The sequence below is a fragment of the Enhydra lutris genome, unplaced genomic scaffold (genome assembly GCF_002288905.1).
Source record: "Enhydra lutris kenyoni isolate GAN:26980312 unplaced genomic scaffold, ASM228890v2 scaffoldscaffold28, whole genome shotgun sequence".
NCBI classification, from domain to species: domain Eukaryota; kingdom Metazoa; phylum Chordata; class Mammalia; order Carnivora; family Mustelidae; genus Enhydra; species Enhydra lutris.
In genome coordinates this window covers 2052296-2067251 of record NW_019154112.1, presented here as the reverse complement: position 1 = coordinate 2067251, position 14956 = coordinate 2052296, and the positions used below count along the sequence as shown (strand labels likewise).

Sequence of the window (14956 nt, the reverse complement as noted above, 5' to 3'; positions counted from 1 at the left end):
ACTAATTCCCCAGGCATGGAGGGCCCTGAAACCCATGATCTGCTGAAGGTATGTGTGCTGGGCATATGCTGCTGTGCAGATTGGTGCTGTCAGGAATCCAGAAAGACAAGGGTCTGCAGAGCCCAGTCACAGGATTCAGTTCTTGCAGGACCCAGTGTATGCCTAACTGCAAGCTCTACTCTGCACAAATGTGCATAGTCCCCCTGAAGGCAGAGATGGAGGAAGTTGTCCTGCTTTCCCAGCATCAGCCCAGTCAACTGGCTAGAGTATCCTTCACAAGAAACTTGATTACTAGTGAGCCCAGGACACTATCAGGCAGTCAGTCCCAATGGGGACTGACAGTCCTCAGTTTAAAATTACCACCACCTCAGGAAGATGTTGGGGGAGTAGGCTCTGACTACCCTGGATGTTATGCAGTTTTGGGGTCCAGCCTGAGCCCAACAGTCCTGGGGAGCCCCAAGAGCCAAAGGCTAACTGACAGAGTACAAGACCACACATCCATGGGTGACACAGTTCAGAAGAATCTGTAATTTGAACCAGGGTATCTGTAGGGAAAGGCTGGGTTCCAGTAGTTGACTATTGGGTGTTCCTGGCCACTGCCTCATTCCAAGAGCTAATCTGCACAAATGTGGATATTCTTGCTCCTGAAGACACACCTGGAGGGCTCTGGAATGCCTTGTCAGAGCAGGGCAGTGCAGGATGATTTGAGATATTCTCCAGTAGGAGACATCTGCGAGTCTTGATTATCCAATGCCCAGAACTTCATCAGGGAGCCAGTCCAAGTGGGGAGTAACTGCAATGTCTTAAAGCTGCCACCACAGAAAGATTTTCTGGGAATCAGCCTTGTCCACCCTGGTGGCTCTGCAGATTTGGGAAACCAGCCTGAGCCCAGCAGGAATGAAGGTCCTAGCAGGCCAATGATGCTGGCTGACACAGTACAGACCCTCTTAGAACACACTACTTGTCTCTCCTGCTTTAGCATCTAAAGGGCTGACTTAACTCCCATTTCCTCTGCTACTGTGTTATGTTAGTCACCATACAGTGCACCATTAGTTTGTGATGTAGTGTTCCAAGATTCATTGTTTGCATGCTACACCCGGCGCTCCATGCAATCCTTGCCCTCCTTAATACCCATCACCAGGCTCACCCATCCCCCTCCCCTCTAAAATCCTCAGTGTGTTTCCCAGAATCCATAGTCTCTCATGGTTGGTCTCCCACTCCAATTTCTCCCCCTTCATTTTTCCCTTCTCCTAATGTCCTCCATGCTATTCCTTGTATGTTTCACAAATAAGTGAAACCATATGATAATTGATTTTCTCTGTTTGACTTACTTCACTTAGCATAATCCTCTCCTATCTTTACCAGATGGACCTAAATGGCCATCATCTGCATGTCTCCATACTTATTCTCTGTATCATATTATGGGTACAGCTTGGATTTAGGGACTCTCTGGGTCTTCCTATTCACCTCCTGCTTTTCCTTCCTCCTTGCCTGCTCAGTTGGTTCTGTCCACTCCTCATCTCCTCTTCCATCATCCCATCCACACACATCTATTCCATGCCTGTTGTATGCAGTCAGCATGACAGGCACTGAGTACACTGACCTCTAGGCATACTTGTTTTACTTTTTAAACAGCCAAGTTTGGTATCTAGGCTTTCTACCAGTAACTAAAACTAATTGAATTTAAGCTAGAAAATTACTAACATTTTTGGTAAGGCAAATTAGTTATTTTAATTAAAATGTGACTGTATCAGTTGTGAAGCTAGGATGATCTTTTTATAGAACTTGTGTTAGTAGAACATTAGTTCTTATTTTTGTCCAGCTGATTTCAAAATAGCAATGATAATACAGTAACCCTGAGCTTCTAAATACACATTTTACTGAAAGAGGTACAGGAATTAGAAATTTTTACTACTCTATTCATTCCTGTTTTTGCATTATAAACAATAACCTGATGTTAATAAAATTTAGAATTAAGGGATCATTAGGGAAGAAACAAATAAGTATTGCTTATGACTTGATAGCTGTAGGATATAATTTTAGTAGCTGAAAGTGTCCTGGGTATTTTTTATATTTAAAATAAAATTATGCTGAAAATATGATTTCTCATCTGTTGAAATGTGTTTGAGGTAAAAAGAAATGGGGTCACTTATGTTAAGAGGTTTTAAAATGGAGCCAAAGGTCATTAAGGAGGTGGGTCTAACAGATGTCCTCACTGGGTGGAAAAATGAACTTTTGAACAGGACCAAACCAGGAATATTCCAGGGGCTCTGCAGGAACATCTGCAACTTGCAGCAATAACGGACATTTGCTCAATGATGGCTCTAGCCATCAGAGAACCAATTCTGTTCAGGTGAGATTAGTTTTTTACCACCAACACCAATCATTTTTAACAACATATATAAGCATCCTCTGTTGTTTTAAAAACCCTTAATTTTTTTTATTCCCTACAGGGGCACAATTTGGGTTACTACCTGAATCTATGTTCCTGAATTGCAATTCTAAGACCCCAAATAAGTGCTTTTGTTTTATTTCAATTTTGCATCTTTTTTCAAGTGACAAGAAGTAGTTAGCAAAGCAAGGTATTATTACATCCAAGTTTTAACAGCAAATCATGAGTTATTGGATGCTATAAGGGGATGCTAACCATCCTGGAGAACTGTTACCTTTGACACCTGCTCTACTGTGGATGAGAGACAAAGGAAATGTATGTCTTCCTCCTTTCCAAACATGTACTTGGAGGTGTTGAATGGATAGGAAAAGAGCTGCCACTCTTCTGTAATGCAGTGTCCACACACCCTAGGCCCACTGCAAGATTTATTATCAGTGATGTCAGATCTGCAAGGGGCTGAAAATAGTCCCTATATTTTCAGGGGGACAGAATACTTTGTTGAGATGAGTAAGCCTTTATGGTGTTTTCAAATTATGCCTCAAAATGCTTACACACTACTCCGTTGGGTCTCTGAACAGAAGCATCCTTTGTTGTAGTATGCAGTGAGGGAGTGGATATGTATGGAAAATAATGTTGTGGCTTTACACAGAATTACATACAGAGAGTCAAAAGAATGATGTTTGTTCAACATAGTATTAGACGTCCTAGAAACAGCAATCAGACAACAAAGAGAAATAAAAGGTATCCAAATTGGCAATGAAGAAGTCAAACTCTCTCTTCGCAGATGACATGATTCTTTATATGTTATAACAAATAGCATGGAGGACAAGGGAAGTTAGAGAGGAGAAGGAGTTGAGGGAAATTGGAAGGGGAGGTGAACCATGAGAAACTATGGACTTTGAAAAACAATCTGAGGGGTCTGAAGGGGCGGGGGTGGGAGGTTGGGGGAACCAGGTGGTGGGTATTGGAGAGGGCACGTATTGCATGGAGCACTGGGTGTGGTGCAAAAGCAAAGAATACTGTTACACTGAAAATAAATAAAAATAAATTTAAAAAAAGAATGATGTTTATCAGTAAGTCTATAGCAACATTATGGCAATAATGCAGACTTACAGTCCTTTGACCTGCCTTCCTTTTAAGGTATTCCCCTGATCTCTTCTCAGTACCCTGGTTTCCCAGGTGCAAAAGTGAATTCAGTCTCACTAGGAAGCTGCTCCCTTCACATCTCATCTAGTCCCTGACTCTATAGAAGTGTCAGTTCCAGCAACTACCTTTTCTCCTAATAGTGATGCTCTGCATCTTTAGAGCTTTTCTTTATTGTTAGAGCTGAAGAAAATCCCCATGCTGGAGGATCCACTTATACAGTGGTGTGAAGGTGCTTTGGGTGCCCATAATAGTTGCTGCTGAGAATAGTGATTTTTTTTCTTGTTTTGTTTTGGTTTGGTGTTTTGAGACAGAGGGAACATGGAGTCAGTGAGAGAAAGAGGGAGAGAGAGCATCCTAAGCTGGCTCCACACCCACCATGGAGCCACCACAGGACTCAATCTCACAACCCAGGGATCATGACCTGGGTTGAAATCAAGAGTCAGATGCTTAATCAACTGAGCAACCCAGGTGCCCTAATATCTTGATAGTTCTGATCGATCATTATTTGTTGCTGAAGGAGGTTTGGGTTGGTTAGACTGCCAATACCTGATGTGAAATTGGAAACTTGTGTTTATGAACACTAAGATAGTGATTGAGTGTGGTGGATGGTGACTTAGTTTATGGAAATATAGGGAAGGGAAAGCTGTGTTGCACAATGGGTGACCCAAGGCTTTAGAGTATATGGAGTCCTTCCACTGTTGACACCAAACATATTGAGCAAGATCTGTTAAATTCATTATGTATGATATAAGTCACCTCCTCTTCTTGCACAGATTATAGAATTTGCATTGTGGGGAGGGAGGCAAGATGGCAGAGAGTAGGGGACCTCGTTTTATCTGGTCCCCTGAATTTAGGTAGATAATTATTAAATAATTCTGAACACCTATGAATTCAAACTGAGATTAAGGAAAAAATTCCTGGAATTCTACAAACAGATAAGTGACCACTTTTTGCAAAGTAGGAGGTCTGGAGAATCAGAGGGGATATCTCAGAAGATAATCAGTGGAGGGGGGGGAGCCTCTGTAAACTGGCTACTAGAAAGTGATATAGCCCCAGAGCCCAATATTAGAACCTTTATAAATCGGCTCCAATGAGAGACATCCGTGCCTGGAAGGTGCTCAGGTTGGAAGCAGGGCAGAATCCTAGGTGTGACAGTGTGGTCTTAGAATCTCCAGGGTCACAGAAAGAACAGGGTTGCATGAGCAGACAGAGTTCCTATGCATTGGAATGAAGAAAGCAGTGAGGGTCAGCAAACCCGGGAGAGGACCCTCAACTCGGTTCGCCATAAACCATGAACTGCAGCATGATCCGGTGATGGCACTCCTGCAGGTGTCCTGCAAAGGAGAGAAAAGTGGCAGCCCTGTGACTTCCTCCAGCAGGGATGGCAGGGGCGTGTGCACAATTGGGCAACCCCTCAGAGTGTAGGGGTACTGCAAAGGACAGAAAACTTGTAGCTATATGCCTTCCCCAGGAAGGACAGCATGGAGGAGTGCCTGACCAGGTGACCACTCTCTGTGTGGGGACCCTATAAAGGACAGAAATTCAGGGAGCTTTTGCCTTCTGCTGGGAGGATCCATACAAGCACACACCACAGGAGTCTTTAGATTTTGGCACACACGAAAGTGAAGACCACTTATCCCTGAGGGCTTAGTGAAGAGAGGGGATTGCCATCTCTTGGCACTGGGACTCAAGATTGGGCAAGGCCTCATTTGTTTTCATCCTCTAGAGAGACGCAGAACACCTATGGGGAACAAAGGCCACATAGAGCAATCAGTAGCAGCTCAGTCCGGCCCCGGACAAGGGGCTGTACTACTCTGCCCAGGCAAAGGCATCTGAGATTCAGTGCAGCAGGCCCCTTCCCCAGAAGACCAGATGAAACAACTGGGAACACCAAGTTTACAGAGCACACAGGACTGCAAAACTCTAGGACTAGAGGAAAATAATATAGAGAATTTAAGGGTTTTTTCTCATGATTTATTTATCTTTCATTTAAAATGTTACCTTTTCTATTTTCTTTTATTTCCTTTTCAATTAGTTTCTTACTTTATTGACTCTTTGTTTTTGTCTTTTTTTTTTTTTTTAAGGCACACTGCACTTGCACAGCCTCATATGTGTGTGTCTGGGGTCTTTGAAGCTTGACTACCCTACATTCTCCTACAAATGTATCTTGAGAGCTTGTTTGGAGGTTCTAGCAGGGGAGCGCAGCTACTCCTACACACTTGACCAAAGAATGGTCCTCTCCTCTATCGGGGAAGGTCATCCTCTTTGACCGAGTGTGCGGCTTCGGGAGGGAAGTACATGGAGTGGTGAGGGAGGAAGGGGACACCCGCCTAGCCAGCCAGATCTACCGAATTAACCTTGGCAATCAATGGGGTGACAGCCATATTGCCCTCACATCCTTTAAGTCTTTTTTTATGAACATATAATGTATTATTTGTTTCAGGGGTACAGGCCTGTGATTCATCAGTCTTACACATTTCACATCACTCACCTCAGCACATACCCTCCCCAATGTCCATCATCCAGTCATCTTATCCCTCCCATCCCCCCACCACTCCAGCAACCCTCAGGTTTTCCTGAGATTAAAAGTCTCTTATGGTTTGTCTCCTTCTCAGGTTTCATCCCATTTCATTTTTTCCTCTCATCTCCCATAATCCTTTGTCTTGTTTCTCAAATTCCACACATCAGCGAGATAATATGATAGTTGTCTTTCTCTGATTGACTTATATCTCTTAGCATAATACCCCCTAGTTCAAGCCATGTCGTTGCAAATGGCAAGATTTCGTTCTTTAATGGCTGCATAATATCCGTGTGTGTGCATGTGTGTGAGTGTATAAATACAGATATAGATAGATATTGGTATAGATGATATAGATACAGATAGATGATATAGATATAGATATAGATATAGATATAGATGATATAGATATATCAATCACATCATCTTTATCCATTCATCTATTGATGGACATTTAGGCCCTTTCCCTAGTTTGTTATTGAGGACATTACTGCTATAAACATCAGGGTGCACGTGCCCCTTTGGCTAACTACATTTTTATCTTTGGGGTAAATACCCAGTAGTGCGATTGCTGGGTTGTAGGGTAACTCTATTTTCCACTTTTTGAGGAACGTCCATACTGTTTGCCAGAGTGGCTGCACCAGCTTGCATTCCCACCAACAGTGTAGGAGGGTTCCCCTTTTTCTATGTCCTCGCCAACATCTGTTGATTCCTGAAGTGTTTATTTTAGTCATTTTGACTGGTATGAAGTGGTGTCTCCTTATGGTTTAGATTTGTATTTCCCTGATGCCAGTGGATGTTCAGCATTTCTTCATGTGTTTGTTGTCCATATGGATGTCTTCTTTGTAGTTCCTTCATCTCCTTGGTTACATTTTTTGCAAGGTATCTTAAGGTTTTTGGTACTATTGTAAATGGAATCGATTCCTTAAATTCTCTTTCTACAGTTACATTGTTAGTGCATAGCAAAGCAACTGATTTCTCTGCACTGATTTTGTATTCTGTCATATTACTGAATTGCTGTATGAGTTCTATTAATTTGGAGGTGGAGTCTTTTGGGTTTTCCATATAAAGTATCATGTCATCTGTGAAGAGAGAAAGTTTGATTTCTTTTTTACCAATTTCAATACCTTGTATTTCTTTTTGCTGTCTGATTGCTGAGGCTAGGGCTTCTAGTACTACATTGAACAACAGTGGGGATAGGGGGCATCCTTCCTGTGTTTCTGATCTTAAGGGAAAGGATCTCAGCCTTTCACCACTGAGAATGATAGTCTTTGTGGGATTTTCATAAATGGTTTTTATAAAATTGAGGAATGTTGCCCAACAGAAGAAAAATTCAGAGGATGGACCTTCTGCAACAGAGCTAATGGCTACCGACATAGACAAAATGTCAAAAAGGGAATTCAGACTAACAATTTTCCAGGCAATAGCTAGGTTGGAGAAAGCCATGAATGACCAAACAGAATTGATTAGGGCAGAAATGAAAGCCTCCAAGGATGATGTTCACAATGTTAGGGCAGAACTGAAAGCCACCAGGGATGATGTTCACAATGCTCTCAATGAGTTCCAATCTAATCCAAATTCTCTCAAAGCTAGGGTAACTGTGACAGAAGATAGAATTAGTGATCTGGAGGAAAAACAGATAGAGAGAAAGGATCAGGAGAAAGCCTGAAACAAACAGCTTAGAATCATAGAAACAGTATCAGGGAAATAAATGATGCCATGAAATGTTCCAATGTCACATTTATTGGAATCCCTCAAGGGGAGGAGAAAGAAAGAAATCTAGAAGATATAGTGGAAGAAGTTCTCCATGAAAATTTTCCCAATCTCTCAAATGGAACCAGCGTTCATGTACTAGAGGCAGAAAGGTCTCCCCCCATGATTATAGAGTCTCAAAAGTCCTTGAGACACCTAATAGGAAGAATGAAGAATTATAATTGTAGGCAGGCCCTCTTGAAGGCAGCTAGGTCAAAGAAGCTCCTTACGTACAGAGGAAAGCCCATGAGAATAACATCAGAACTGTCCACAGACACCTGGCAAGCCAGAAAGGGCAGGCAAGATATATTCAGGGCACTAAATGAGAATAACATGCAGCCAAGAATACTTTATCCAGCAAGACTGACATTCAAAATGGATGGAGAGATAAAGAGTTTCCTTGACCAGCAAGGATTAAAAGCGTATGTGACCACCAAGCCGACACTGCATGAAATATTAAGGGGGGTTCTATAAGAGAGAAAAACTCCTAAGAATATCACTGAACAGAAATACAGAGACAATCTACAGAAAGAAAGACTTCAAAGGTAACACGATGTCAATAAAAACATATCTATCAATAATCACTCTCAATGAGAATGGCCTAAATGCACCCATAAAACAACACAGGGTTGGAGATGGGATAAAACGAAAGGACTCATCCATATGTTGTTTACAAGAGACGTATTTTGAACCTAAGGACACACCCAGACTGAAAGTGAAGGGATGGAGAAGCATCGTTCATGCCAATGGGCCTCAAAAGAAGGCTGGTGTAGCGATTCTCATATCAGATAAATTAGATTTAAACTAAAGACTGTAGTCAGAGATACAGAAGGACACTACATCATTCTTAAAGGGACTATCCACCAAGATGATCTAACAATTGTAAATATCTATGCTCCCAATATGGTAACAGCCAATTACATAAGAAAACTATTAATCAAGATAAAGAGTCATATTGATATTAATACATAAATAGTAGGAGATCTTAACACGCCTCTCTCAGTAATTGACAGATCATGGAAGCAGAAAATCAATAAAGAAACAAGAGCATTGAATGACACATTGGACCAAATGGACCTCATAGATATACACAGAACATTCCATCTTAAAACAACAGAATACTCATTCTTCTCAAGTGCACATGGAACCTTCTCCAGAACAGACCACATACTGGGTCACAAATCAGGACTCAACCGATACCAAAAGACTGAGATTATTCCCTGAATATTCTCAGATGACAATGCTTTGAAACTGGAGCTCAATCACAAGGAAAAGTTCAGATGGAACTCAAACACCTGGAAGCTAAAGACCACCTTGCTTAAGAATGCTTGGATCAACCAGGAGATCAAAGAAGAACTGAAACAATTCATGGAAACCAATGAGAATGAAGACACTTTGGTCCAAAACCTATGGGATACAGCCAAAGCGGTCCTAAGGGAGAAATCCATAGCCATCCAAGCCTCCCTCAAAAAAATTGAAAAATCCAGAACACAGCAGCTGTCTCTACACCTTAAAGAACTGGAGAATCAACAACAAATCAAGCCAACTCCACACATAAGAAGGGAAATCATCAAGATTAGAGCTGAGATCAATGAGGTAGAAACCAGAGATACAGTAGAACGTATCAATGAAACTAGAAGCTGGTTTTTTGAAAGAATCAATAAGATCAATAAACCATTGGCCACACTAATCCAAAAGAAAACAGAGAAAGCCCAAATTCATAAAATTATGAATGAAAAGGGAGAGATCACAACTAACACCAAGGGAGTAGAAACAATCATCAGAAGTTATTATCAACAGTTATATGCCAATAAGCTAAGCAACCTAGATGAAATGGATGCATTCCTGGAAAACTATAAACTCCCAAAATTGAACCAGGAAGAAATTGACAACCTGAATAGACCGATATCTAGTAACGAGATTGAAGTAGTGATCAAAAACCTCCCAAAAACCTCCCATCCTCCTCCCTGATGGATTCCCTGGGTAATTCTACCAAACTTTCAAAGAAGAAATAACACCTATTCTCCTGAAGCTGTTTCAAAAAATTGAAGCAGAAGGAAAACTTCCAGACTCTTTCTATGAAGCCAGCATTACCCTGATCCCCAAACCAGGCAAAGACCCTACCAAAAAGGAGAATTTCAGACTAATATCACTGATGAATATGGATGCTAAGATTCTCAACAAGATCCTAGCAAACAGGATCCAACAGCACATTAAAAGATTATCCACCATGACCAGGTGGGATTATCACCTGGGCTAAAAAGATGGTTCAACATTCGCAAATCAATCAATGTGATAGAACAAATTAATAAGAGAAGAGAGAAGAACCACATGGTCCTCTCAATTGATGCAGAAAAAGCATTTGACAAAATCCAGCATCCATTTCTGATTAAAACCCTTCAAATTATAGGGATAGAGGGAACATTCCTGAATTTCATAAAATCTGTCTATGAAAGACCCACAGCAAATATCATCCTCAATGGGAAAAAGCTTGCAGCCTTCCTGTTGAGATCAGGAACACGACAAGGATGCCCACTCTGACCACTCTTGTTCAACATAGTATTAGAAGTCCTAGCAACAGCAATCAGACAAGAAAGAGAAATAAAAGGTATCCAGATTGGCAATGAAGAAGTCAAACTCTCTCTCTTCGCAGATGACATGATTCTCTATATGGAAAACCCAAAAGACTCTACCCCCAAACTACTAGAACTGATACAGCAATTCAGCAACGTGGCAGGATACAAAGTCAATGTACAGAAATCAGTGGCTTTCTTATACACTAACAATGAAAAACAGAAAGGGAAATGAGAGAATTGATTCCATTTACTATAGCACCAAGAACCATAAGATACTTGGGAATAAACCTAAGCAAAGAGGTAAAGGATCTGTACTCGCGGAACTACGGAACACTCATGAAAGAAATTGTAGAAGACACAAAAAGATGGAAGACCATTCCATGCTCTTGGATCGGAAGAATAAACATTATTAAAATGTCTATACTGCCTAGAGCAATCTATACTTTTAATGCAATTCCGATGAAAATTCCACCGGTATTTTTCAAAGAGCTGGAGCAAATAATCCTAAAATTTGTATGGAATCAGAAGAGACCCCAAATCGCTAAGGAAATGTTGAAAAACAAAAATAAAACTGGGGGCATCACGTTACCTGATTTCAAGTTTTACTATAAAGCCATGATCACCAAGACAACATGGTACTGGCATAAAAATAGACACATAGACCAGTGGAACAGAGTAGAGAGCTCAGATATGGACCGTCAACTCTATGGTCAATTAATCTTTGACAAAACAGGAAAAAATATACAGTGGACAAAAGACAGTCTCTTCGATAAATGGTGCTGGGAAAACTGGACAGCTATATGTAGAAGAATGAAACTCGACCATTCTCTTACACCGTACACAAAGATGACCTCAAAATGGATAAAAGATCTCAACGTGAGACAGGAATCCATCAGAATCCTAGAGGAGAACATAGGCAGTAACCTCTTCGATATTTTGTTGCTTTTGATGCTGTTTTCATTTTCTGATGCTTCACCGTTAGGATACAAGGATGCCACTGATTTTTGTAAGTCAATTTGTATTATGTCACTTTATTGAATCATTGATTACTTTCAACAGATTTTTTTATTGGCTCTTCAGATTTTTCTGTATGTAAGACGATATTTGCAAAGAGTGACATTTTCACTTCTTCCATCCTGGTGTGGAAGGCTTTTATTTCTTTCTCTTGCCTAATTGCTCTAGCTAAGACTTCTGCTACTATATTAAATAGAGGTGGTGAGAGTGTCCTTCCTTGTTATGTTCCTGTTCTTATAGGAAATGCTTTCAATTTTTCTTCATTGAGTAGAATATTTGCTGTGGGATTCCTGTAGGTGGCCTTTATTATGTAGAGGTATGCTCCTTCTATACCCAATCTGCTAAGAGTTTTTATCATAAAAGAATGGTATATTTAGTCTAATTTCTTTGGGCAACTTTTGAGATGATCATTTGATTTTTATCTTTTGTTTTCTTGGTGTACTGAATTACATTTATTGATCTTTGTAGGTTCAACTACCTTGCATCCCACAGATAAATCTCATTTAGCCATGGTGTCTAATTTGTTTAATGTGTGAATTCAGTTTGATAACATTTTACTGAGAATTTTTCCATCTGTATTCATCAAGGATACTGGTTTATTGCTTTTTTTGATCTGGTGTTATCCTTATTTGGTTTGCTATCCAAATAATACTGCCTTTGTAGAATGAATTTGAAGTTGTTGTCTCTTCCTTAACATTATGGAAGAGTTTGAGGAGTATTGGTATTAATTTTCCACTGCATGTTCATAGAATTCACTAGTGAAGCCATTTGACCATGAGGTTTTCTTTTGAGAGTTTTTGGGTTTTTTGTTTTGTTTTTAAATTTTTTAAATTTTTTTATAAACATATAATATATTATTAGCCCCAGGGGTACAGGTCTGTGAATCACCAGGTTTACACACTTCACAGCACTCACCATAGCACATACTATCCCCAATGTCCATAACCACACCACCCTCTCCCTACCCCCCTCCCCCTGGTCACCCTCAGTTTGTTTTGTGACAGTAAGAGTCTCTTTTGGTTTGTCTCCCTCCCGATCCCATCTTGTTTCATTTATTCTTTTCCTACCCCCCCAAACCCTCCAAGTTGCATCTCCAATCTTCATATCACGCAGATCATATGATAGCTGTTCTTCTCCAATTGACTTATTTCGCTAAGCATGATACCCTCTAGTTCCATCCACGTCGTCGCAAATGGCAAGATTTCATTTCTTTTGCTGGCTGCATAGTATTCCATTGTGTATATATACCACACCTTCTTTATCCATTCATCTGTTGATGGACAGCTAGGTTCTTTCCATAGTTTGGCTATTGGGGACATTACTGCTATAAACATTCAGGTGCACGTGCCCCTTTGGATCACTATGTTTGTATCTTTAGGGTAAATATCCATTAGTGCAATTGCTGGGTCATAAGGTAGCTCTATTTTCAACTTTTTGAGGAATCTCCATGCTGTTTTCCAGAATGGTTGCACAAGCTTGCATTCCCAACAACAGTGTAGGAGGGTTCCCCTTTCTCCATATCTTTGCCAGCGTCTGCAGTCACTCCAGCCAGGGCTGGCACAATCTCCTTACTATAATCTGGGGAGGACTCTCCTGGGAGGATGATGTTGGGCCCTGAGCCATGGCAGGAACAGAGAATCAAGTTCTGGTGATTGAGGGCATGGGGTCCTGTAGGCCACTAATTGGCCCCTTGTCCCCTAAAAATAAAGGTCCCTCAGAAAAGCTGGGGGATCCAACACCAGGCTGGTTGATGGGCTTCCATGCTAAACTGTACCTGCTGCTGAGACAGAGTGTGTGCATGCCAGGGGACAAACAATTCAGAGCAGCAGTCATCAAAGAGCATGCTGTGAGGAAACAGGTTTCCCAGGCTGAAGTCCTTCACTGGCTGATGGTAAAATGCTTGCTCATGCCCATTGAGCTGGGTGGGTATAGTGTCCCACAGTGTGGTGAGCTTCCCTGGGGCTGCGCACCTGAAAGTTGCTTTGGGCAGGCCTGAGAGGGCATTGCTGGATGCTGTAGAGGCTTTGGAGTAGGTGGCTGGGTGGGCGGAACCAAATTGGGGGGTGGGCTGTATGGGTATGGAGGCAGCCTCTGGTCAGTGGACAGTTTGCTGGTATCCAGGGGGACATCCTGAGTGATGCAGGTCAAGGCAATGACATTGTTGTCACAAACTACTTGGGCAGCTGCTCTTGGGTGTCAGCTAGGCCCTTGGACAAACTCAGGAGGCTGAGGGGCACATGGTGGTAAGAGGAAGGGATTCCAGTGGAAGCAGCTGGATAAGGGGGTTACCCAGCACAGGAGAGGAAGCAGAGGTGGAAGAATTGGAGGATGAGAGAGCCAGAGCACTGAGTGAGGTTTGGCCCAGGGAGGAGGCTGACCATGAGGGTTGGCTATTAGAGCCTTGAACATGGGGGTGGGGACTGCTTCAGGAAGCCTAGGGTTTGAGATTGCTCAGGGAAGACCACAGGATGGGTAGCTGAGCAGGGAGTAAAGTCCAACCTTGGTCCAGGCACTGGCTCCCACTGATCCTGAGGTGGATCATGCTGTGTCTTAATTTGGAGGTACTGATGCCCTCACCCAGGCTGGGGTAGGCTGTCTCTTCAGGGCCCTGGGGGATGGGAAGTGCCAGGGGAAAGTGCAGGTTGGTGAGATCACGTAGGGAGCTTCCTGTGTTCAAGGCTGTTGGAAGGGCAGGCACATTGGCAGGCTGATCAGGGAGCACATGGTGCTCTGATTAACATCAAAAAGGTTGTCATTGCAGGGAGTTCAGAGAACTAAGATCAGGAAGAACATACAGACAGCTTCCAGGCATGCCATGGCAAATCTTTGTCCGCTAACAAGTTTGCTTCAATAACAGGGACTTTGGAGTGCACTTTGCCATTCAGAAAATCTCGATGGTGGCTGTGTAGGATGCTAGGAGAGGCAGGGCCTGGATAAGTGTCCTGAGGGCTGGGGTTCCTCACACTGGTGTGAAGGCAGAGTTAGTACTTGTCCTGTTCAGTCAGATGGTAGTAGAAAGACCTGCCCCTTCTCTGCAGGGACATTATCCCAGGGCACATCCTCAACCAGCTGGGCTCTGGGGGAAGAGACAAATAGGCAGGACCACAGGCAGAGCTGTCTTTCTGGCAAGGATAGCGGTGGAGTGGGGACGCCATTTTTCTGGACTCTCACTGTAACTGTTCCAAAGCTCCTGGGGCCCAGGGCTCCACAATGAATACAGAGGCAAACTGAAGGGGCTCTTGGAACTCAGCCAGGTCAGAGCTAATCTGGTTATCAGTGTGCAGAGAACGGCCATAAGGAGAGCTCCTTGTGTATGCCAGTTGCAATTTGGGGGCCTATAGGCCCCATGTGATCCTCAACCCCAGGCTCTCTGGTGTCTGTGCCTCCTGTACAAGCCTGTCTTCCTGTCCTTCAGCCTCCACCTGTGCCTCTCAGATGACTACACTGGTCTGTGCAGGTTGTCTACATATTCCTAAGTCAGTCTTGGTCAGTTATGGGTTTCTAGGAATGGACCCATTTCCTTTAGATATATAATTTGTTGGTATGCAATTATTCATA

At 42.3% G+C, this 14956-nt stretch overlaps 1 pseudogene; it reads right to left on the bottom strand.

Moving 5' to 3' along the window:
• Positions 1 to 4807: 4807 nt before the first annotated feature.
• Positions 4808 to 14956, bottom strand: part of LOC111152432 — a 15594-nt pseudogene continuing 5445 nt past the window's right edge.